We start from the raw sequence: 23,781 nt of genomic DNA on the forward strand, positions 1-23,781 counted from the left end.
TATGGTAGCAAGTTAAGTAGCAGACTGAGGGGTGACCTACAAGTGTGGTCCACCAGTGCTTCTTGTGCAGACCTTGGTATTAACTACTACTTATGGGTACCAAAAAATGAGAGATTTAATGGGGACAATGTGGTCCTCATTCTGATGGTAAGAAACTCTTAGTATGATAAGAGAGGTAGAACCTCTGCCCTTAGAAAACATAGGCCCTAATTTGATTTGGTCAACACAGACAGGAATAGAAAAATTATATAGGAAATTACAAATTTGAAAGCATACTAGAATTGGAGTAAGAAGACACACATTCGGGGACAGCTAGGTGGCACAGTGGATAAAGCACCAGCCCTGGATTCAGGAGGACCTGAGTTCAAATCCGGCCTCAGACACTTGACACATACTAGCCGTGTGACCCTGGGCAAGTCACTTAACCCTCATTGCCCCCCCCCCAAAACCCACACATTCAAAGCTCAGCTCTGTCTCTTACTATCTATGTGACCTTGGACAAGTCACTTCTAATCTATAAAATGAGGACCTTGGACTTTGGGTATAGTTATTGGATATTTTCCATTCTGGCTCTAAATCAAGGCTCTATGGTATATAAATGGAACACCTTTCCTTGACCTTGAACCCTCCCTGTGATACTTCATTTCTATTAGTCCACCTTCCTTTGCCTGGTAACTCTTTCTCAATTTTCTGACTGCTCAGGTAACCTGCCCATGGCCATTTTCCCCAGTTAGTGTCTCATGCTCTGCCTCTTAAATCTTGGAATCTTGGATATACTGTGGTCCTACCTTGACCTACACATTTAGTTAAGATGATGTTACAGTAATGGAAAGATAGGATTAGGGATTCAGAGCTAAAAGGATCTGTAGTGTTCATGTAGTTTAACCCCCTGATTTTTTAGGGCTGAGACTCAGAGAGGTGTCACGCAGGTTAGCAGGTGGTAGGTTCCAGTCTAGGTCCGCCAACTTCAAATGCAGCACTCATCACTGTACCACACTGTGATGTAGAAGATGCCAGCACTTCTATCTAGCATCTTGTAGCCTGCAGGCCTGGCTCTCCTTGTCTTCTGGAGTGGTAATTACTAATCTGTTAAGCTTAACAGCAGTAACATTAATTAATAGGAGAAAACTAGAAGAGTTTCTCAGGACCTTCCTTATGCCTTATAGGTAAATTGCTATTGACAGTGGTCTTCTAATGGTGGGAATATCTGACCAGTTTGGGGAGGAAGGGGGAATTGTAGCCTGCTGCTGGAGTAGTTATTTGAAAGTGGATGGTGCCTTTCTGTGCAGTGATTTCAGACAGGCCTTTCTAATTAAGTTTTGCTTAGGCCAGTTATAAATATAAGTTACTGGGGGAGCTAGGTGGCACAGTGGATAAAGCACTGGCCCCAGATTCAGAAGGACCTGAGTTCAAATTTGGCCTCAGACACTTGACACTTACTAGCTGTGTGACCTTGAGCAAGTCACTTAACCTTCATTGTCCTGCAAAAAACAAAACAAAACAAGTTACTTTGTGAAAGACAAACTTAGCAGGAGGTGACCCAGGAACATTCTAAGTGGCTGAGAGGAGAGCCTGTGATACACATTTTCATTCCCAATATCCAGAGTATTTCTACTCTAGTCAATCAACAAATATTTATTAAGTGTTTACTATGTACCAGACACTGAGCTAAGCACTAGGGATACCAAGAAGAAAAGCAACCTTTTCCCTTCAAAAAAAAATTAGTCCCATCCCCCAAGGAACTTACATTCTAATGAATGGGAGAGGAGGCAGCTAGGTGGCACAGTGGATAGAGTGCCAGGCCTTGAGTCAGCAAGATTCATCTTCCTGAGTTCAAATCTGGCCTCAGGAACTTACTATCTGGGTGACCCCAGGCAAGTCATTTAACCCTGCTTGCCTTAGTTTCCTCATCTATAAAATGAGCTAGAGAAGAAAATGGCAACCACTCCAGTATCTCTGCCCAAGAAAAGACCAAATGGTCTCACACAGTCAAACACAAGTGAAAGAATACTGAACGACAGCAAATCTACCTTTAGATGGATAGCTAGGGGGCAGCTAGATGGTGCAGTGGATAAAGCACCAGCCCTGGATTCAGGAGGACCTGAGTTCAAATCCAACCTCAGACACTTGACACTTACTAGCTGTGTGACCCTGGGCAAGTCACTTAACCCCAATTGCCCAGCAAAAACAACAACAAAAATAGATGGATAGCTAGATATTGAGAGAAATACACGTGTGTATGTGTATGTATATAATAAATATAAACGTGTGTGTGTATATGTGTGTGTGTGTGTGTGTGTGTGTGTGTGTGCATGTGTAGTGGAAGAGAAGTCACCTTTATGGAAGTAGGAAAGACTTCCTGCAGAAGCTGGATCTTGAAGGAAGCCAAAGATTCTGTAAGATGGAGATGAAAAGGGAGAATATCACAGGCATGGGGACCATCATTGAAATGGCACTGAGACAAGAGATGGAAGTATTCTATGTGAGGAGCAGCCAGTAGGCCAGTAGATCCCAACTGTCGAGTGAGTGAATGAATGAATGAATGTACAATTGATTAAGTATTGTGCTAAGTTCTATGATATGTAGTGAAAAGCAGGAATATTCCCTGCTATCAAGGAGCTCACATTCTAATGGGGAGGGGGGGACAACATATACAAGGTGTCCCTGAATTCTTAGTTCTGTTTTTTAAAAACACCTGCAATGGCACTAAGATTTATGGGACATCTTGTATGGGTGATTTCAGCTGCAAGTCAGGTAGAAAGGTTCCATGGTGCTTAGGGTATAGCAGCAAAGCAGATAGTAATGCCTCTTTTTTTATAAAATCATGTGTTTCTGACATTGAACCATTTGAAAAGTGCCAAGGACTTCAGTATCAAGAGTTTTCTTTTCTGGGTCTTCTATAATTGAAGGTGTTGAGGGAGACAAGGGCTACAGAAGTTTTCCCACTGCGTCTCTGAAATGGTTGCTTCCACAACAATGGCTGAGTGGTCTGGACTAGAAACAGGACCAATGGTTTAGGGAGCAAAGGCTATTCCCAGGCTCTTGGGCCTCTCTGCCAATAGGTGGCAAAGTCAATGGCTGTTGGATATGGTGAGTATATGTGTAAGAAGCCTGGAAAGACAGGAAACTAGAAGATAGGAAGATGGATGGTAGTTTGTGCAACAGTGTTTAAAAGGGGTGGAGTGAAGGTAAAGTTGCGTTCTATTCTGGACAAGTGGCATTTGAAAATCCTATGGGAGGGGGCAGCTAGGTGGCACTGGCCCTGGATTCAGGAGTACCTGAGTTCAAATCCAGCCTCAGACACTTTGACACTTACTAGCTGTGTGACCCTGGGCAAGTCACTTAACCCCCATTGCCCTGCAAAAAAAAATCCTATGGGACATATAGATTGAAATATTTCATAGACAGTTGGTGACAAGGGACTCTCAGGAGAGAAGCTAGGGCAGGATATATAGAGCTAGGAGTTGCCTGCATAAAGATGATAATTGAACCCATAGATGCTGATGAGATCATCCAGAGGGTATCAGGAGAGAGAAGAGAGACCAGGGTAGAGCCCATAGTTATGGGCTAATATGGGGGAATCCCATAGATAGCAAGCATAATATTGTTGAAGGGGCAGTGACAGTCTTGAGAAGGAACAGCAAGACAGGTAGAAGAACCAAGAGTGAGAGGAGAGTACCCAGGAGAAGATGCTCAACAACGTCAAGTACTACAGAGAAATCAGGAAGGCTGAGAACTGAGAAGATGCCTTTAGGTTTGACAATTAAGAAATCATTGTTAACTTTAGAAGGGGGAGGTCATTTGAATGATGAAGTTGGAAGCCAATTTGCTGAGAATTTAGGAGAGTAAGAGAAAGGGCAGTTAGGTGGTACCATAGTGGATAAAATGCCTGGGTCTAGAGTCAGGAAGACATCTTCATGAGTTCAAATCTGGCCTCAGATACTTACTAGCTGTGTGACTCTAGGTAAATCACTTAAACCCTGTTTGCCTCAGTTTCTCATCTATAAAATGAGCTGGAGAAGAAAATGGCAAACCACTCCAGTATCTTTGCCAAGAAAACCCCAAATGGTGTTAGAAGGAGTCAGACTTGACTGAAAAATGACCAAACAACTGAAAGATAAGAGAAAGCTCAGGGTGAATGGTCTCAGTTTTTTCAGCGAAGTATGTGAGGCTCTCAACTGAGATGATGAGGGTGCTGTGGGAGGCTTGATGAGAGAAGAGAAGGTTTTGAAAAGTTGTGGTGAAGGGAATTCATGAGAGGAAGAGAAGGATTGTCTTGCAGTAATAAGGGGTGAGGAGAGATTAGATAATATAAATCCAGCCCTGGATAATCCAGAGTTGATTTACAGAGTTGTCTTGAGGAGGCAAATACATCTGGGGATGAGTTTATCTTTAGGTGCTGTGCTAATGGCTGTTCTCTATGATGAATTTCTCTTCGTGTTAGGTTATCAGCTCCCCTTCCCAACGTCCCTTCCCTTCCCCTGAAGCCCAGCTGCTGTGTCTCGGAGAAGCTCACAGCCAACTGGCAGCCAAGAAATGCTTATTAAAGAAGCCCAGTGAGACACTTAGCATGTCTATTGATCTAGGAGCGGTGGTAGGAGGATGGAGGAGGGAGGCCACATTCATGGGGACCATTTGTTTGCTGTCTGACGGCTGAGCGTGATTGGGAGAGGGAGGGGAGGCACTGAGTGACAATTGCAGCTATTGGGTCCCCACCAAGATTAGCAAGAGCCTTGAGAAAGAGGAACAGATTCACTCTCTGCGTGGGCAGACTCTCAGGTCCTTTCCAGCCTCATGATGCTGCCCCCTCAGGGCCTGAGCTCTTGCTTCTAAGAATTCCATCATGTAGATACCCTCCATTGAGCGTCAAAACTGCACAAGAAATTCATACCACTCTGGGACTGAAGGGTTGGGGGGGGGCATCTTTGCTCCATGGCGCTTTTCCAAGACTAAAGAAATGGCAGTAGGCCAGTCCCTAGGCTCTGCTCAGTGACCAGTCATCTTTAGGGGAGATAATGGGAACATAATCCCACCCTACTTGCTGGGTTAAGGTCTATCCAGACCAACCTGGAAAAAATGCCAGCTTTGGCTCATCCTCAAGGCTCTCCTCCTAGGTAGCCCCCTTATAGACGATACCATCTGGATAACCAGTGGGAAAGGCAGAGAGTTCACTGGGTTGGCAGCGTCTTTGCCTTGGAGATCCCCACAAACAGAAGCAAGACCTTGGTCTGAGGGCACTCAAGTTAGGGGGAGGGAAGGGTGCTGGCTGAGCCCCAGCTGGGTTAACCTTTCTGGGAAGAGCCTGCCGGCAGGGAAGCACCACTTCCAGTAAGTAGAAGGCAGCTCCCACTCACCCCACCCACCCCTCTTTGCAGGGGGATAAAAAAAAAAAAGCCCTTTAAGTTCCTCAGTAGAACATAATGAGTGCAGACGGCTGCTGCTGGGGACTGCTGCTTACAGTTAAGTGAACCATAATGGATTTCAGCGGTCATTAAACAGAGCCAGCATGGAGGCTGGGAGCTGAGGCTGGGCCTCCCCACAAGCTCCAAGGGAACATGGGATGATCAATAACCCAAGGAGAATGAGGCCTGGGAGGGCAGGTTTGCTTATTGAAGAAAAGCATTCACTGGCGACCAACCACCCTGGGGTTCAAGGAACTTTTTCTGGCATTGTAGGAAGATTCCATCCTAAAAATTCAGTCCTTTACCTGGTAGGGGGAGGGGAAAAGAACTGTGGTAAGGTCACCACTTAGGTATCAGGCTAGGACGTGAGGAGATCTTGAAGCAGGCATCACAAGAAGTCTGAATTCGAATTCTGCCAGAGATTTGGAGGAATTCTCAGAATGTCAGAATTGGAAGAGGCAGCTAGGTGGCGCAGTGGATAGAGCACTGGCCCTGGTTTCAGGAGGACCTGAGTTCAAATCCGGTCTCAGACACTTAACACTTACTAGCTGTGTGACCCTGGGCAAGTCACTTAACTCCAATTTCCTCACTAAAAAATAAAAATAAAAAAGTAAATGGATACCCTCTCTCCCCCCTGTCTGTTTCTTTAGGTTAAACATCACTAGTTCCTTCAACCGTCCTCAATATGACCTAATCTGTAGACTTTTCACCATCCTGGTCACTTTCCTAGGGATACTCCACAGGTTATCTGGGTCCTTTCAAAATTGTGGCACCTACAACTGAACCCAAAGTTTCAAGAGACAATGTGATATAGTGGATAGAGCATTGAACTTGGTTTGGAAGACCTAGATTCAAATCCTGCCTCAGTTGTTTATTACCTTCTGACCTTGGACAAAATCACTCAACCTCTCTGGGCCTCAGTTTCACCATCTGTACAATGAGGGATTTTTGGTCAGGTCTGTTGCCCTCTGAAGCTCCTTCCAGCTCTAAATCTATAAACCTATGACGAGGTGGGGGGGGTGAGGGGTCAGTGGTGTGTGGGGGGGAGGGGCTTACAACAAAACCATCACCTCCCTCATCCTGGACTCTGTGCCTCTCAGACAGCCTAAGTTTATATTAGCATTTTTGGCTTCCATATTGCACAATTGATTCATATTGAGCTTTCAGATAAGAACCAGGAGAGGCCAGTGTGTCAGAGAAGCCAAGGGAAAAATGTGTATCCAGGAGGAGTGGATAATCGGTAGTGTCAAAAGCTACAAGGAGGAAAAGAAGAATGAGGTCAGCAAAAAGGACATTGGATGTAACATCTAAGAGATGCAGCCTTGGAGAGAGCAGTTTCAATAATGTAGAGGATTTGGAAGCCAGATTGCAAGGATTTGAGAAATGAAGTTAGAGGTAGTGAGTGGTAGAAGACTAAGGATTTGGTAACAAAAAAAAGGTATAAGGGAAGTAATGGCTTGTGGAGGTTGCAAGGTCAAATAAAGGTTTGGGGGTGCAGTTTTCTTTTTAAGAATGGGGAAATCTGGGAATGTTTGTAGGCAATGGGAAAGGAGAGGGGGAGGTTGGGAATGAATGAATCAATGAAAATATGGGTGTGTGTGTGTGTGTGTGTAGGGGGAGGGAGGGGAAAGAGACAGAGTTTGAGCAGAGAAATGAATTACTATGAGAAAAACTCAAATCAAAGATGGGAAAGGAGAGAATCAAGTGCCCAAGTGGAGGGGTGAGTCTTGGCAAGAAGGCTTACCTTTTCCTTAGTGCTTGGAACAAAGGCAAGTATAGCTGATGATGCAGAGAGGTTCGAAGATATGGATGATCTGAGTTTTCTTAGTAAAAGTAAAAGGTAAAATCCTCTGTGTTTGAGCTTGGCATTGAATTGAAAGTGTTGAGGAAAAAATTTGGAGAAGTTGACACAGGAAACATAATAAAGAAACAAAGATAACGGGGCAGCTAGGTAACAGCAGTGGATAGAGCACCGGCCCTGGAGTCAAGAGGACCTGAGTTCAAATCCAGCCTCAGACACTTAACACTTACTAGCTATGTGACCCTAGGCAAGTCATTTGACCCCAATTGCCTCACCAAAAACAAAGAAGAATCAAAGATAAATAGAAATTTTTATGTGCCATAGTGAGGGCCCACTTGAGATAGATGAGTTAACATGGTTTTTTGTTTAGATGGTCACACAGTCATAAAGACTTGTCATGCATCCAGTCAGCAGGGTTGTATGAATCCCTTCAACACTGAGTAGGCATGAGATGAAGAAGGAAGATGTTGTAGAGGGCCTGGGCTGAGGATTGGCAGGCCCATCAACACTAGGACAAGAGGGCAAGTGTTTCAAGGACAGGAGATAGTGCATAGTTTAACTGGTGAAGTGAAGGGGGGAAAAGGGAAGCTAGAGCAGGAGTATAATGGGATGGAGAGATGAGAGGTCAGGGTGAGGACAAGGAGTAGGTTAAGGAAGAGGCAGAGATGTAAGACCAGGTTATGATGAGAGGGAGGGATTTCAGAGTTCTGGATCACACCTATGGGTGGTAAGATCTGAGCTATCTATAACCATCCTTGTGAGTCACTGAAATGAAGAGTCATGAATGAATGAATGAATGAATTGAACATGTACTCTGTGCTAAGCTCCGTGCATACAAATAGAAAAGTAAGTCGATCCCTGCTCTTGAAGAGTTCACATTCAAATGGGGGAGAAAATACACATGGAAGGTTGCAGGTGCAAATCAAATGGAAAGGTTCCGTGGTCCTTTGGTTGTTGTAGCAAAGCAGATGGTAATGCCTCATATTTAATGTCATTTCTACTGATAAAATCACATTAGTTTCTGATGTTGAACCATTTGAAAAGTGTCAAGGACTTTGATAGCAAGGACTTCCTTCTCTGGGTCTTCAGTAGCTGTGGTGTAGCACCTCCAGGAGCAATTTCCAGGCTACATCTCCACAGGAGTTGCTCCCCAAGACAGTGGCTGAGGGCATTGGAATGCAACCATTGCCAGTGCTTTGGGGATCAGGGTCTTAAGCTGTTTCCATCAGTCTAAGGGGAGATGGTGGTGAAGGTAATGGTAATGGTGGTAGTCTGACTTGCTTGGTATATGCTTCTTCCTGTCTTGCTCTCCAGATGCCTTGCTTGGGCATCCTTGTCTACCCTGTTGGTGGGTAGTTGGTATGGATGGCTGACCTATTCTCCATAGGAGTTCCTTCCCTTGGCTGCTAGCTCTGAAGGCTGGGATGGAAGCATGACTGGTCAGCTGGGGAGAGGGGGTGCTGCCACCCCCCCAGGGCTCCTTTGTTATTCCTGATGGGAATTAAGGTTGATAAATTGGGAGTCCAGCAGTGTGTATAGTGAAGTCCCCAAGTGTAAGAGCAGGGGTTGAGGTAGAGAGAAACTGAGTCAGATGTTGAAGAAAGACAGTGACCTGGAAGCCAGTGTTGTTGTTTAGTCCTTTCAAGTGGACCTGACTCTTTGCAAATCCATTTAGGGTTTTCTTGGCAAAGATCCTAGAGTGGTTCACCATTTCTTTCTCCAGCTCATTTTACAGATGAAGAAACTGAGGCAAACAAGGTTGAGTGACTTACCCAGGGTCACACAGCTAGTAATTGTCTGGGGCCAGATTTGAACTCACAAAGTTGAGCCTTCCTGACTTCAGGCCTGGCACTCTATCCACTGCACCACCTACAAGGAGGAAAAATGGCAAAATGATCCTGGTGTTTGTAATTGACAGTGGAGAGGACTCTTTCTTCTGTCCTGGGGCAGGGAGAAAATAGAGGGATCAGTCTTAACAAGAAGGACCAGCTTTCCATCAGTAACTTTGGAGCAAAGCAAAGGACAGTCAAAGCTGTAGGGAATTTTGAAGGTGGAGAGAATGGATGATCTCTCTTTTCTTAGTAGAATAGAAAACAAGGTCCACCGTTGAGAGACAGGATTGTGGGGGGCGGAGAAGGTGAGAGGAGAAAGGCATGAGAGAAATAACTGCCTAGACTGGAAAATGGTGTCCAGGTGTCCCATCTTACAGAGTGAGCCAGGTTTCCATGAGCACAAGAATGCAGGGAGAATAAAAGGGAAAGTAGGATGAAGGGGAGTTTAATAAGAAAACAAGACAAAGCAGAGTGTTTATTTTAGAGAATGTGATGGGAAAAAGCAGAAGAGGAATGGAACAAGGTGGGGAGGGTAAGATGAGAAGAGCAGAAGGCATGAGTTTGCCTTAAAAAAGGATAAAGGAAATACCAGTCTTTATGGGGCTGTGCCCTTCTGAGTCCTGTGGCAAGGTCATTAGCAGCCTCTATATTCTCTTTCCAAACACAAAAAAGCTTGGCGTAAGGGACAGGAGGGATTTCTGACCAGGCATCTCGGTGTCTCCAGGAGACATGCCCAGCCTGCTGCACTTGAAATTGCTCTGTCCCCATGGATGTGAATGAGGCGGGTGGATGTGGAGATCAAGAGAAATGGGCAGTGATAGTAAGGGCTGGACAACCTTGCTAACCATGGGACAAGAACCCTGTGTATCTGACTCCTGCCTTTAGGTAGGACCTGCACCAGACAGGCCCGGTAAGAGTACACGGATATAGGGGCAGCTAGGTGGTACAGTGGTTAGAGCACTGGCCCTGGATTCAGGAGGACCTGAGTTCAAATGTGGCCTCAGATGCTTGACACTTACTAGCTGTGTGACCCTGGGCAAGTCACTTAACCCCAATTACCTCACCAAAAAAAAAAAAAAAGAGTTCGTGGATAAGGGGCAGCTAGGTGGTGCAGTGGATAGAGCACGGGCCCTGGATTCAGGAGGACCTGAGTTCAAATCCAGCCTCAGACACTTGACACTTACTAGCTGTGTGACCCTGGGTAAGTCACTTAACCCCAATTGCCTTGCAAAAAAAAAAAAATCAGAGTCAGATATTGAAGAAAGACAGTGACCTGGAAGCCAATGTTGTTGTTTAGTCCTTTCAAGCAGACCCCAATTGCCTCACCAAAAAAAAAAAAAAAAGAGTAAGTGGATAGTGGTAATGAGGGCTGGCTGGCCTTGCTATGCATGGAGCAAGGGCCCAGTTTCTGTTCTCACTATGTACTCCTTCCAACAGGCAGGCACCTCACTGGCAGGCCAGGGAACAGAATTAGGGGAGCAGAAGGTAGATTGATCCAGTTAAAACAAAAGAAATACAAGTCAACATGGATCCTCTCCTGTCTGAGACCTGTGAAAAGGATACAGGTGTCCTGGCCCCTAGCCAGATATACCAGGGTGCTTTGAGACAACAGATGAGAGGTGTCTGAGGTCTCTTCCTCTCCGCAGGCTAAAAGCTTGGAGTTAGAGCTCTGGAGCCTCTCGGATCATCCCTCACCCAGATTAAATGGTCTTTCCTGGCCCTAGCCTAGGCCTCCAGTAACTCATCCCATTCCACAGAGATTCTGTTCTGACATTTTTATTGGATCCCATATCTTCTGTAGTTCATTTGGGATCTAACTCTACTATCTTTGGGATGACCTGCAGAGAAGAGGGTGAGGAAAAGATGGAAAGGAACAGATACTGACCTGCCCAGGCCAGGCTGTCTCAGCTTGGGGGTAGGACAGTAGAGGCAGCAGAATTGGGTTCGTACCTACCTGCCCCTCTGGGTTTATTCCAAATGACATTGAAGTGAATTCAAACCTCTTCCCTATGCTACCAACCAACCAGCAGGAGCTGGTACTTAGAAAAGCTATGTAGGATTTGCATATGCATAGCACAGAGATAGAATCTGTTCCCCAGCAGTTTTCAAGATAAAATTTGATGATAGACTGTTACTTTAAAATTTTGTTCTTTATTGTTTCTCCACCACCTGCAACGAGCTTGTGGATGGAGACAGATAAAGGGAGTTGGAAGTAAAAAGGCCACTGGTGGTCCCAAGATTGTTGTTTGGGAAATTCTCCCAGTAGGATTACTTGGACATTTCATTCTCCCTTCATGGTCAGCATGGGCCCATACAAGGGAACTCAGGGCCTCGGAGAGAGATGGACATCATTTTAAGCAAACTTTATCTAGGTAAATTTCACCTTAAGTAAATGTCAAATATAAAAATCTGGTTTTTTAGTTTTTGTTGTGTTTTTCCCCCACGGAAAATAAACAGTGAATTGATGTTTTACTTTACAAAAAAAAACCATAATAAAAGAGATTCGCTCTAATTTGTCTTTTTAATAACAGGCATTTAAAATAGCATTTGGATTACAAAAAAGCTTGGTTTATGTAGGATTTTATAGCAATATATTTCCTTTCCAAATACGACAAGACTTTTAATTGGGTAGTAGTGTAAGTCTCGTTATATTGGTGGTATAACTGAGGAAGCAGAGGTGCAGTGCCTCGCTGGTTCCCCTTGCTTGGGATAGACTTCCTGTCTTCTTGTTTAGTTCTTGAAGACCTTCTCTTCCTTAAAGCCCTAACTCAGATGCTTCGTCCTTCATGGTGCCTTCCTCAACTTGACTGTTGGGGATGATCTCCCTTCAAATTTTTCCTATCACTTTGCCTCACTCTCCTCAACTCCCACTCTACTTTGGGCCAGTCATGGGGCAGCTAGGTTGTTCAGTGGATAGAGAGGGATGAGCCTGGATTCGAGAAGACTCATCTTCCTGAGTTCAAATCTGTCTTCAGACACTCACTAGCTATGTGACCCTGAGCAAGTCACTCAACCCTGTTTGCCTCTGTTTCTTCATCTGTAAAATGATCTGGAGAAAATAGCAAAACCACTCCAGTATCTTTGTCAAGGAAACCCCTGATGGGCTCATAAAGAGTAGGACACAACTGAAAATGACTGAACAACAATGACAACACATATGCCAATCATTATGCTAGCTACTGTGATATAAAGGCAAAAATTTAAAAGTCCCTGGCCTTATAGAGCTTGCATTCTACAGGGGAAACAACATGTATACATCTAAATATACACCGAGTATATATAAAATATCTACAAGTTAATTTTGGTAAGCAGTCGGTACTTGATCTGGGCTTTGAAGAAAGCAAGTGATGCTAAAAGGAAGAGATAAGGAAAGAGTATGTTACAGGGAAAGCTTGGGGTGGGAATGGAGGACAGGGGATGATATAGGCAAAGACACTGAGACTGGAAATGGAATGTTGTGTGTGAAAAACAAGAAGGCAGCCAGTTGGGCTAGACCATGGAATGCATAAAAGGAAATATGTAACCAGCCTAGAAAGGTAAACTGGATCCAAGTTGTGAATCCAGAAGAGTCCATTTTTGATCCTAGAACCACTGTAATTTCTTGAACCTGGGAGTGACCTGTGCTGTAGGAATGAATATAAATTTGGCATTTGTATTCAGAAAGACTCCAAAAGGAAAGAGACTTAAGGTAGGAAGCCAATTAATAATCTCCAGCAATAATCCAGGCAAGAGGTGAGCTAGATTTTCACACATCCTGAGCTAGGCTGGTGGCTGGATTGCAAATGGAAGAAGTGTGATAGGGGCACAATCAACAAAACTTGGCAACTGAATGGCTGTGTGGGATGAGGGAGAGTGAAAAGTCAAAGGTGACTCTGAGATGAAATATTGAAGGCACCTGAAGAGTAATTTATATTGTTTTTGTAAACCTTAATTAGTCTGTTATTATTATTATTATTATACTTAATTCAAGAACCTACAATAACCTCAGAAGAGTAGTTTGTGGGGAAAGATAATGAGTTCTGTTTTATATATGTTAAATGTAAGGTGGCTATAGTGCATTCAGTTTGAAATATCCAATGGGCATTTCTTGGTAATTCAGAATGGGATCTCAGGAGGGAGTCATTGGAATAAATATGATGAATAAATCCATGGGAGCTGATGAAGTCACCAAATGAAAGTGTAGAGAGAGAAGAGGAACTTAAAGATGCTTCAAATGTTAGGGGCTGGGACATGGATGATGAACTAGCAAAAGAGACAGGGTCAATCAGACCTTACACTTTTTTTTTTTAAGCAGTATATTGGAGGAAAGGGTAATAAAGAAAGACAGAGACTGAGAAAAGATCATTGGCAATTAAGAGATCTTTGGCAACTTTGAAGACAAGTCAGAAGACAGATTGTAAAGGGGAGAGAAATGAGTAAGAGGATGGGAATTAGGGGCAAAGAATATAAACAGTTTTTTCCCTAGGTTGTGAAAATGAGGAGAGATATCTAGAACCATAGCTTGAAGGCTGGTAGGTTAAATGAGAGTAGTTCTCTTTTGTTTTGTTTTGGGTTTTTGTTTGTTTGTTTTTGGTGAGGCAATTGGGGTTAAGTGACTTTCCTAGGTCACACACCAAGTAAGTGTTAAGTGTCTGAGGTCGGATTTGAACTCAGGTTCTCCTGACTCCAGGGCCCGTGCTCTGTCAACTGCGCCACCAGCTGCCCCTTGTTTTGTTTTAAGAATTGTGAAAGACTTTGGTATATTTGTAGGCTGCAGGTAAGGGAACAATAGTTAGGAGAGGCTGAAGATCAAAAAAAGGGGATGATTATGTAGTCAGTGTTCCAAAGGAGATTTAATGGAATTAAAGGTTACAAGTTAACAAGCATTTATTAAATACCCACTATGTTCTAGGAATTATGCTATGCTTTGGGGATACAAAGAAAGATAAAAACAATCCCTACCTTCAAGGAGCTTACATTCTATTGGGGAGATAACATAGAAACAATTTGGCAGATAAAGGCATTTGGCAGATGTTGTAATGCGTTCAAATGTTGCCTCAGTTTCCACATTTATAAAATGAGAATAGTAGCACCTACCTCCCAGAGTTGAAGTCCCAAATGGGAAAATATATGTAAAATTCTTTGAAACACTATAGAAATGTTAGGTGGTGGTAGTAGTGGTGGTGGTGGTGGTAGTGGTAGTAGCAGTAGCAGCAGCCACTTATATAATATATTGATTTACGGATGGATGGATGGAAATATGGGGAACAAGAGATTAAAGATGAGAGAAAGATTATTGGCACAGGTCCATAATAAAAATTGAGGGATGTGAGCAAGAAAACAGGGATTAGCCATATCTAAAGAAGGAATATCTCTTTATCTGATAGAAGAGAAGGGAAACTGAGTGGGTGATGATGCTAAAAAGTTTTAAGTATCAGAGAGGGAAATTGAGGTATTCCCCATCTCTCAGGCTTTTCAGAGGTTAAACAATTCTCCCACAGGAACACAAGAAGCATTCCACCTCAGATCAATTCATCAGTCAATCAACATTGGCAGCTAGGTATATAGAACACTGAATCTGGAGTTAGGAAGACCTGAATTCAAATCCTACTTCAGACACGAACTAGCTGAGTGACCCTGAGCAAAAATCACCTAACCTTTCTCAGCCTGTGTTACTTCATCTACACAGTGGGCTTAATAATAACACTTCTCTCATATAGTTGTGAGGATCAAATGATCCTCACATTTGTGAAGCATTTTGTAAACCACAAATCACTATGTAGATGCTAACCATTAACTGTTGTTTAATAAATACTTATGTGCCAGGCACTGTGCTAGGCCTATTGGGGATTAAAATACAAAGAATGAAATAGTTCCTATTCATAAGGAACTTTCCATCAGTGATGGGGGATGATGTTCAGGGGAAACTGGAGCTGGATATATAGCCCTGGGAATCATCTACATGGAGATAATAGTTAAACCTATGAGAGCTGATGAGGTTACCAAGAGAAAAGGTCCAGAGGAAGAAAGGGGCCTAGGACAGAACCTTGGAGAACATCCACAGTTAGAGAGTGTATTGTGGTTGATGAGCCAGTGAAAAGAGCTGAGGAGTGGTCATAGGGGTAGGAGGTTAGCCAGGTGAGAATAGTGTCAAGATAGGAGAAAGGGAGCCAATTGATAGGGAGAGGCTAGAGATTGGGGGCTGATGACTGAAGAGGCAATCTACTAGACTACACATGTAGTACAACATATAGAGGGGTGGCCTGGGCAAGAAGAGGGACCGCCTCTTTGTCAGAGACTGAAGGAAGAGAAGAGAGTGTAGGATATGATGTCAAGGGGGGTTTGAGATGAAAAAAAAATGGGAGGAGGAGCTCACACTGAATGGCCTAAAATTTTTTTCTGTAAAATAAGAGGCAAAGTCTTCAGCTGAGAGAGAGGAGGAGGAGCAGGAGGAAGGAGGTCTTAAGGAAAGAAGAAAAGGTTTGAAAGATCTTGTGTGGGGAGTGAGGTAGGGAATCCATTAAGGAGTAACCAAAGGACTCCCTCATTGCAGTAAGATTAGATAATATAAACCTGTAATGTACTCAGTCAGCATGATTGTGAGATTTCCTCTAGCTTGTTTGGTGGCTAGTGAATAGGAACAGAAGAGGCAAACAGTGGGAATGATACAAGGCTGAGGTTAGACAACAGGAGACCAATGATAAGAATAGAGGCAAGAGATTTAAGATCAGGTAGCAGTCTAGAGTTGAAATGGCTAAGTATGGGGTTAAAGCCAAAGGGGGAGGAAGTAAAGCCAGAATGCTTACCATATGTGTTCGAGTCACCAGGATTCCTGTCTCCAAGATAGTTGAGAAACTGGGCTATGGTTTATTCATAAGCTTATAGGCTCATAGATTTAGTTCTTCCTTCTTTCTTGAAAAACACCACTGACATCTGGAGGGTGATTTCTTGACTTGCAACTGAATTGGATTTAAGTGAGGCAGGGCTATGCAAGGTCATCAGCCTCATTCTCTCCTCCAGTCATTAGAGTCCAGTGACGAGACATTGCAAGACAAATGGCGATCATCAAGTACAGTCCCTTCATTTTACAGATAAGGAAACTGAGATGTAGAGAAGTTAAATGACTTGTCCAAGGTCACATACGGAGTAAGTGGTGAAACTTGAGGTTTCAACCCCAATCCTTTGTGTCTAAAGCCTATGCCCTCCCTTTCTACTAAGCCAAGTTACCTTTTTATTTATTTTACAAAAGGATTCGCTGCAGGATTCCTTTAAATGGCAGTCCTCCTTAGGACATTTAAAGTAGGAAATCAGTTGACAAAAAATGGATTTGGCTATACCTTTGTAGGAACACATCCATTACATAAATTGAAGTGTCCCTGGCTTAATATCAACCCTACTTGCTGGTAGCCATGTTTCTCCCTGAGAGTGGGCCAGTGTCCAGGCTTCCTGCCAGGATTTTCTCTGGCACTGAGACCGGGAGTCCCTTGCAAGCTAGAATAGAATAGAGTTTCCCTTCTTTTCTTCCTCCTCCTCTTTCCCTCCCTCATATCAATGTATGTTTCAAGCCTCCCTTCTCCCTTTTCTTTCTGTCTGGGGCCTCAAGCTCCAAAGCAAGGTCTTAAGGAAGCAGTCGTTCTTTGAGACAGTCTCTTGTCCTCAGGGAGTGACATTTCACTAAAGTCCATGAGACAAGAGGAAATATTAGAATGAAATCAAAAGCTTTTGAAAAAGGAGAAAATATATCTACTATCAAAAACAACTTGAGAGATCATTTGAGAATTATCAGACTCTAAGAAAACCATGACCAAATAAAAACCTGGACATCCAATTTAAAGAAACCAAAAGAAGCCCCAACTATGTATTCATCTCTAATCCTGTACCTTTCCTGATTTCCCTTTGGCTCCTCATTCCTCCCATACCTACTCATGAGGACCTTCTCCCCATAATTTATCAATCAGTATTCTTTCTTTCTCTCTCTCTCTCTCTTTCTTTCTTTCCTTTTTGCAGGGCAATGGGGGTTCAGTGACTTTGCCTCAGGGTCACACAGCTAATATGTGTCAAGTGGCTGAGGCTGAATTTGAACTCAGTTCCTCCTGAATCCAGGGCTGGTGCTCTATCCACTGAGCCACCTAGCTGCCCCAAAGCAGTATTCTGTATCTCACTCTATCAAGTGTTGTCAATTGATTTCCAATAGCTTTGTTCTCTCACCAATATGCCAGGTTTTCTTAGGAGGCCCAAAGAGATGAAATATGTAATAATACAAAGAGATAGGTAATGAGAAAAAGGGTCAGGGAAGATCTAGATTAGAGGAGTCAGCCTTTGGGAAGGGGGTAATGTTAGATATCTCTGAGCATGGATCTTCTTCCTCAGCCCTCTTGGATCATCTGGCATATTCTCTCTGGCTTCAGGGATTAGAGCCAAGGATTGCCCTGTTTGAACTTTCTTGAGAAAACTAGCAGTGCCATTCATGGGTTGACCCAATAGAGTTTGGAAGTTTGAGTCCAGGCCCAGTTCACATACCATAAGATGGAAAGGTAGTAGCTGAGAATCTCAAAGGCTCCATGACCTTGACCTCAAGAGACAAAGGTAACAGATACATAAGGTAAATTCATTGGATCATAGATTTAAAGCCAGAAAGGATATTAGAGGTTGTCTATTCCAACCTTCTCATTTTACACATGAAGAAACAGAGGTACAGAAAGGTCAAATGATTTGCCCATAGTGTGTATATGTGTGCTGTGTGTGGTGTGTGTGTGTGTGTGTGTGTGTATTCTGGCTAAAACCATGGACTCCTCGGAATCATGATTGTTGCTTACATTCATAAATTAAAGAAATGCTAATTTACTATTAGAGGTCAGTGAAAATAAAGATGTCATTTTTTCTTTTTTTTAAAACATAATATCAATTTAATATTTTGTTGTCCCAAGGAGAAAGAAATAACACATGATCATGTGTGGAGTCTTCCCTAAGAGAGAAGCTCCACGATGTCATTTTTCTAGTCAAAGTTCACAACCCCCCTGAGTCTATCCATGGTTCCCTTGGGAACCTACAGATTCCAGGTTAAGAATCTCTTACATAGGGGAGTGCCCTCCTGTTTGGCAGCAGTGGCCAATTATGACTTCAGAAAACTTCTCCCCACCTTTCTCTCTCCAAACTCTCTTTTTTGTTCTTTCTTTACTTTTCCTTTTGTCTCTCTATGACCCTTAATCAAGCTTAACTGAGGAGAGAAAAAGGGAGTGGGGCAGGAAGGGCAGAACCTTCATTCCTGCCCATCCTATGCCAGCCCTGTTATTGTCTCACTTACATGGCCACCAACCACAGTGAACTTTCCAGGTCAAAAATAACTTTCAAAGCCCCTGCTGTGGCTTTGTTGCTAGGGAATAATGTGCCCCAAGCTCCAGGAAGAGGAGGGGCTATGTCAAACAGGCAGCTAAGGGTAGGGAAGGATGTGGGTTCTGGAGGTATATACTCAACACACTCTCCTACAAAGCCTGGGCAAATATGGAATGTGTTGGGTAACTTAGTCTAGCCAAGGATGTCCTTTTCTAGATTGCTCCTTCAGCATTTAATGTGGGCATATAGAGTTTTATGCCTCCCTTATACCCTCCTCCCCTTCTTAACCTAACCCAACTGGATCCAGGACACAGTTTCTCCAGAGGAATTTCTGTTCCTTTGGGCTAGTGAAAGGTTTAGGCTTCTTGGGGACTCCTGCAGAAGGGATGTGCAGAAGGTGTGTTGAGTGGGAACTTTTGTTCAAGCCATGTCTTCTGAGAGTCCATCATTTAAGTAATGGCTAGAGTCCAGGTAGAGAATTGAAGTTGTTTGTCATAGGGCCCAGTAATTCTTTTGTTCATCAAGCTATTTGTTGGACATCCCAGAGCCTTGTCTATTTTGCAGGGATAAATAAGTCAGAACAGGATTCTTCAGAGGGTAGCAGGGCAGGGGGGAAGAATCAAAAGAACCACTGATGAAATAAGTAGCTAGTGAAAAACAAGCAAATGTTTGTGACATAGTAGAAATCAGAATGTATTTACCTGGTGAAAATCAAGCAGCAGACTTCCAGTTAAGATGGCATCATAAAAATATAAGTGGGAGAAGCCCAGCTCTCTGGGCTTCTCTGACACATACCTGAAAACAGTCCCAGAGAGACCATTGATGAAGAAAACTGAAAAGAAATGGAACAAGGGAGGGAGGGAGGGAGGGAGGGAGGAAGGAAGGAAGGAAGGAAGGAAGGAAGGAAGGAAGGAAGGAAGGAAGGAAGGAAGGAAGGAAGGAAGGAAAGAATATTCTTTTTGAAAAGGAACAAAAACTCCTTCTTCCAGTACCAAATTATACAAAAAGAAGGCATTTTAAGTGGGTAGGTAGTAAAAGTAAGAAAGCCATTATAAGCAAAACAATGATAGGACAGAAGTGGGCAACTCAGTCTCTCTAGAAAAGTGAACTCTGATAACCAGTAGAAAAAACTAGAGAGAACAGGGAAAGTAGGAGAGCTAGCATAAATTCCCACATAGAGATCTGAAAAAGTACTCTGAACAGTGCTAGCTCCAGTAATTGGGTACCTGAAGCCAAATCTTGAATCTAACCTCTAAGAACGTAAGTTGGAGATAGAAAAAAGGGAGAGTGGAGACTATAAGACCAACTTAGTTCCTAGACAACAACAACAGGACAGCTGTGCAGAAGTCCAAAGTGATTTCCGGCATCTGACTTGGCCTTATAAAGCTACAAGGAAGTATGGATTCAACTCCTGATTGAGGATCATGCAAAGAGAAGGTAAAAGGGACTAATGAAAAACTAAGATAGAAATTAGGGACTGAGACAGAAGGGTAGGGCTTAATGCCAGCCACCCAATTCAGATCAGCAGTGGTGGAGAATTCCTACTATACAGGGACTGAGCCAAATAAGGCCGGCCCATCCCCTCCAGGGGAACCCAAGGGAACCATATTGACCACAAAATCTCAAACCAAGAACTTGAAGCTGAAGATATGAGCAAACAAAAGTCCTAACACATTGAAGAAATCTATGGGTTAAGACAAGCGCAGGGAGGAGCTAGGTGGCTCAGTGAATAAAGCACTGGCCTTGGATTCAGGACAACCTGAGTTCAAATCTGGCTTTAGACACTTGACACTTACCAGCTGTGTGACCCTGGGCAAGTCACTTAACCCTCATTGCCCCACCAAAAAAAAAAAAAAAAAGACAAGCCCAAAAGATTAACCCAGAAAAAGAGCATAACCTCACAAAACCTTTAAGCAAAACTTCAGAGGGGGAAAATGGCTTGGACAACAAGAATTCATAAAAAAAAAAATACAAGCAAGATATGAGATTAAATTAGAGTTCAAGCATTTTTTAAACAATAAAATGATAACAGTTTAGTACAGACAATGGAAAATTTCCCCCAAACAATGGACTCTATAAAAAATAGAAGGGAACAAACAGAGTTCAAAAACTCCATGAGACAACAAGGATCATTAGCATGAAGTCAAAAGCTCTAAAAAATAATTGACTTGGAAAACAAATTGAGAGATCATTTAAGAATCATCAGGCTCTAAGAAAACCATGATTAAACAAAAACTTGGATATCAAATTTCAAGAAATCAAAAATTGAACTGCTTAGATCTCTTAGAACAAAAGGGCAAAATAATAATATCAAGAAACTACTAAGCAATTCCCAAACTGAATATATCCAGGAATATCATAGCCAAAAAATCTAGAGTTTCTAAAATAAAGAAAAAATATTGCAAGCATCCAAGATGATGCTTTGATGAATCAAATACCAAGGACCCAAAGACCGAGTTGGGCAAGTCTTGATATCAACTCCCTTTAAGGACACCAGGTCTTAGAATACAAAATCCCAATAGCAAAAGAATATACAAAAAAGGAGGTAATGAGAATAGCAGATATCTCATGACCTCTCTCTTATCTGAACCAGAAAAAGGATGCTTGAACAAACACACACACACATTCATAAAATTTGTTGTAGAAATATATCATATTCCACATTGACATAGGTGAGGATAAGGGAAAAGAAGAGGGAAGTTGGAAGAGCAGAATTGGGGAGGGAATAATCACAAGCAAAATAAAATTTAAATTCAAAGTGTCAATTCTAAAAGATAAATAAAAAGAGAGAAATTATAAGAACCAGAGATTGAAGTCTAGGCTTAGTGAAGCTTGGAGGGACAAGGGACTAGGAATAGACTACTCTAATTACAAATTATTAGTGCTTATCTCCTTCTCTTTGTTCTTTTTTGTAAAGAGGGACCTGGAAGGGAAATAGGGAAAAATAAGAGGATCTGATGGAGGTTAATACACAATTAAGTCAAAACAGTGAATGTGAGTGGGATGAACTCATCCATAAAACTATATTATTCTACAAAGCAGTAATCATCAAATTAATTTGGTACTGGTTAAAAATAGAAGAGTTGATCAATGGAATGGATTAGGCACACAAGATCCGGAAACAACGGAACACAGAATCATAGTGTTATATAAACCAAAGGATTCCAATTACTGAGGTAAGGACTCATTATTCCACAAATACTCCTGGGAAAATTGGAAAGCAGTCTAGAAGAAATTAGGCTTATGTTCATATCTTATACCATATACCACAGTGAGTTCCAGATGGATGGATGGATGGATGGATATGTGTGTATGTATGCATGCATTATATATATATACATATATAATACATATATAATATATATATGGCTAAGATCTGAAAGATCATGATTAACAAATTAGAGGAGAATGGAAGGAAATCTCTTTCACTGCTATGGATAATGGAAGAGTTCTTGACCAAACAAGAGGTAGAAAGGATCACAGTGGATAAAATGGATAATTTTGGTTCCATAAAATTGAAAACTTTTTCTACATTGTTGCTACAGGTGTAAATTAGTACAAACATTCTGGAAAGCAATTTGGAATTCTACTTCAAAGTAATTCAATTAGATATACCCATTGACTCTACATAGACTCCAAAGACTGAAGGTAATATACAAAATATAGAAACAAAATGGGTATGCATCAGTTGAGGAATTGATAAATTCTGGTAGATAAATGTAATGAAATATTATTGAGCCATGACAAATGGGACCATTCCAAGAAAGCCTGGAAGATTTGAACTGATGCAGTAAAGCAAGCTGAACTGGGTGAACTATTTAAAACAGTAACCACAGAATTTTAAAGGAAAACAACTTTGAAAGACTTAAGAACTCTAATCAGTGCAGTGACCAATTTTATTGTTGCTCACTTGTTTCAGTTGTATCTGACTCTCCATGACCCCATTTGGGGCTTTCTTTTGCAAAGATAGTAGAGTGGTTTGCCATTCTCTTCTCCAGCTCATTTTACAGATGAGGAAAATGAGGCAAACAGGGTCAGTGACTTACCCAGGGTCAAACAGCTTGTATCTGAGGAGTTGAATTCAGGAAGAGTCTTCCTGACTCCAGGTCCAGCACTTTATCCACTGCCCACAATGACCAATCCAGACTTCAAAAATGATGAATCATGCTTCCCACTTCTTGGTGGAGGGATGCTAGACTAAGGTACAGAACATGACATGCATTTCCAGACATTACCATCACAAATTTATTTTGTTTAATTATTCTTTTGTTACAAGGGAAGGCTTTTATGTGGTGGTGGTGGTAGAGGAAGGGTAAAGTTAGTAGAGGAGTTGACAGAGGGGGCAGTGATAACAATGGGAAGAGAGGAAAAAAAAGAGCACCAACCTTTTAAAAAATACACAGAGGACACAGGGTGGGGGGAGGGGGCAAGTTCGGAGTGGGTCACAGACAAGCAGAGCAATGTTGGCACTAACCTGTTAAATTTAATTTATATTAAAAACTTTAAACTGTATGTAGCGGTTTTGTGGTTTCATGTACAATCCCCATTCTCTGACCACCTTTGTATATGGAAATGTTTATGTTTCTTGCTGGTGGTGTTCCAATCCATAATAAAACGAATACATTTTTAAAATAAATAAAAGTATGCCACAAAGAAAGAGACGCAGACAGCAGGCTTAAAAGAAATTGAGTAGACAACCTCTCTTCTATTCTATTTCTAACTTGTCTTCATTTTCAGGGAACTTTACATCTAGACTGGAGCTGCTCCAAGTGAACACTCAGCCCTCCTTTAGCTTAGTGAGAAAAGGAGATCAGGAAAGGGAAATGGGGACAGAGGGAAAGTGTGTACACATTTTTCAACCAAGGAGAATTTCTATTCACAAACCATTTGTAAAAACTGTTGAAAATTCTAAATGGAGGTTTTAGGTAGCAGGTTTGGGGTGGAGGCTATTTAAATAATTTACTAAAGCAGAACAATGGGGTGACCTGTGGGTTTGGATTCTCTGTGTTGTTTTGTGTGAGTCATGGCGGCAAGACCTATGGGCTTAAATTCAAATTCTGGCTTTGCTATTTACTTATCCAAGTTGCCTAAACTGGGGGCTGAGTTTCATCTTCAGTCAAATGACAGGGTTGGACTATTCTTAATCTGGAGTCCATGAATTTTTTTACATTTTATATTAACTTATATAATTTTTAAAATACAATTTTATATTTTATGTTAATATTAATTGGAAAACTATTTCCATATAATTGGCTTCCTTTGTATTCCTATGTATTTTGTTTTATGCATTTAAAAAAAATTATTCTGAGATAGACTCCATGGGCTTCACCAGACTCCCAAAGTCTTTAAAAGTTAAGAACGGGGCAGCTACGTGGCGCAGTGGATAGAGCACCGGCCCTGGAGTCAGGAGGACCTGAGTTCAAATCCAGCCTCA

At 42.2% G+C, this 23,781-nt stretch overlaps 1 protein-coding gene across 1 annotated transcript in view; it reads left to right on the plus strand.

The window, feature by feature from the left end:
• The window catches only part of SDK2 (sidekick cell adhesion molecule 2), a 462,515-nt gene that overhangs the window by 80,509 nt on the left and 358,225 nt on the right, over positions 1-23,781 (plus strand). The window lies entirely within an intron of this gene.

The sequence above is a fragment of the Dromiciops gliroides genome, chromosome 4, assembly GCF_019393635.1.
Source record: "Dromiciops gliroides isolate mDroGli1 chromosome 4, mDroGli1.pri, whole genome shotgun sequence".
Classification (NCBI taxonomy): Eukaryota; Metazoa; Chordata; class Mammalia; order Microbiotheria; family Microbiotheriidae; genus Dromiciops; species Dromiciops gliroides.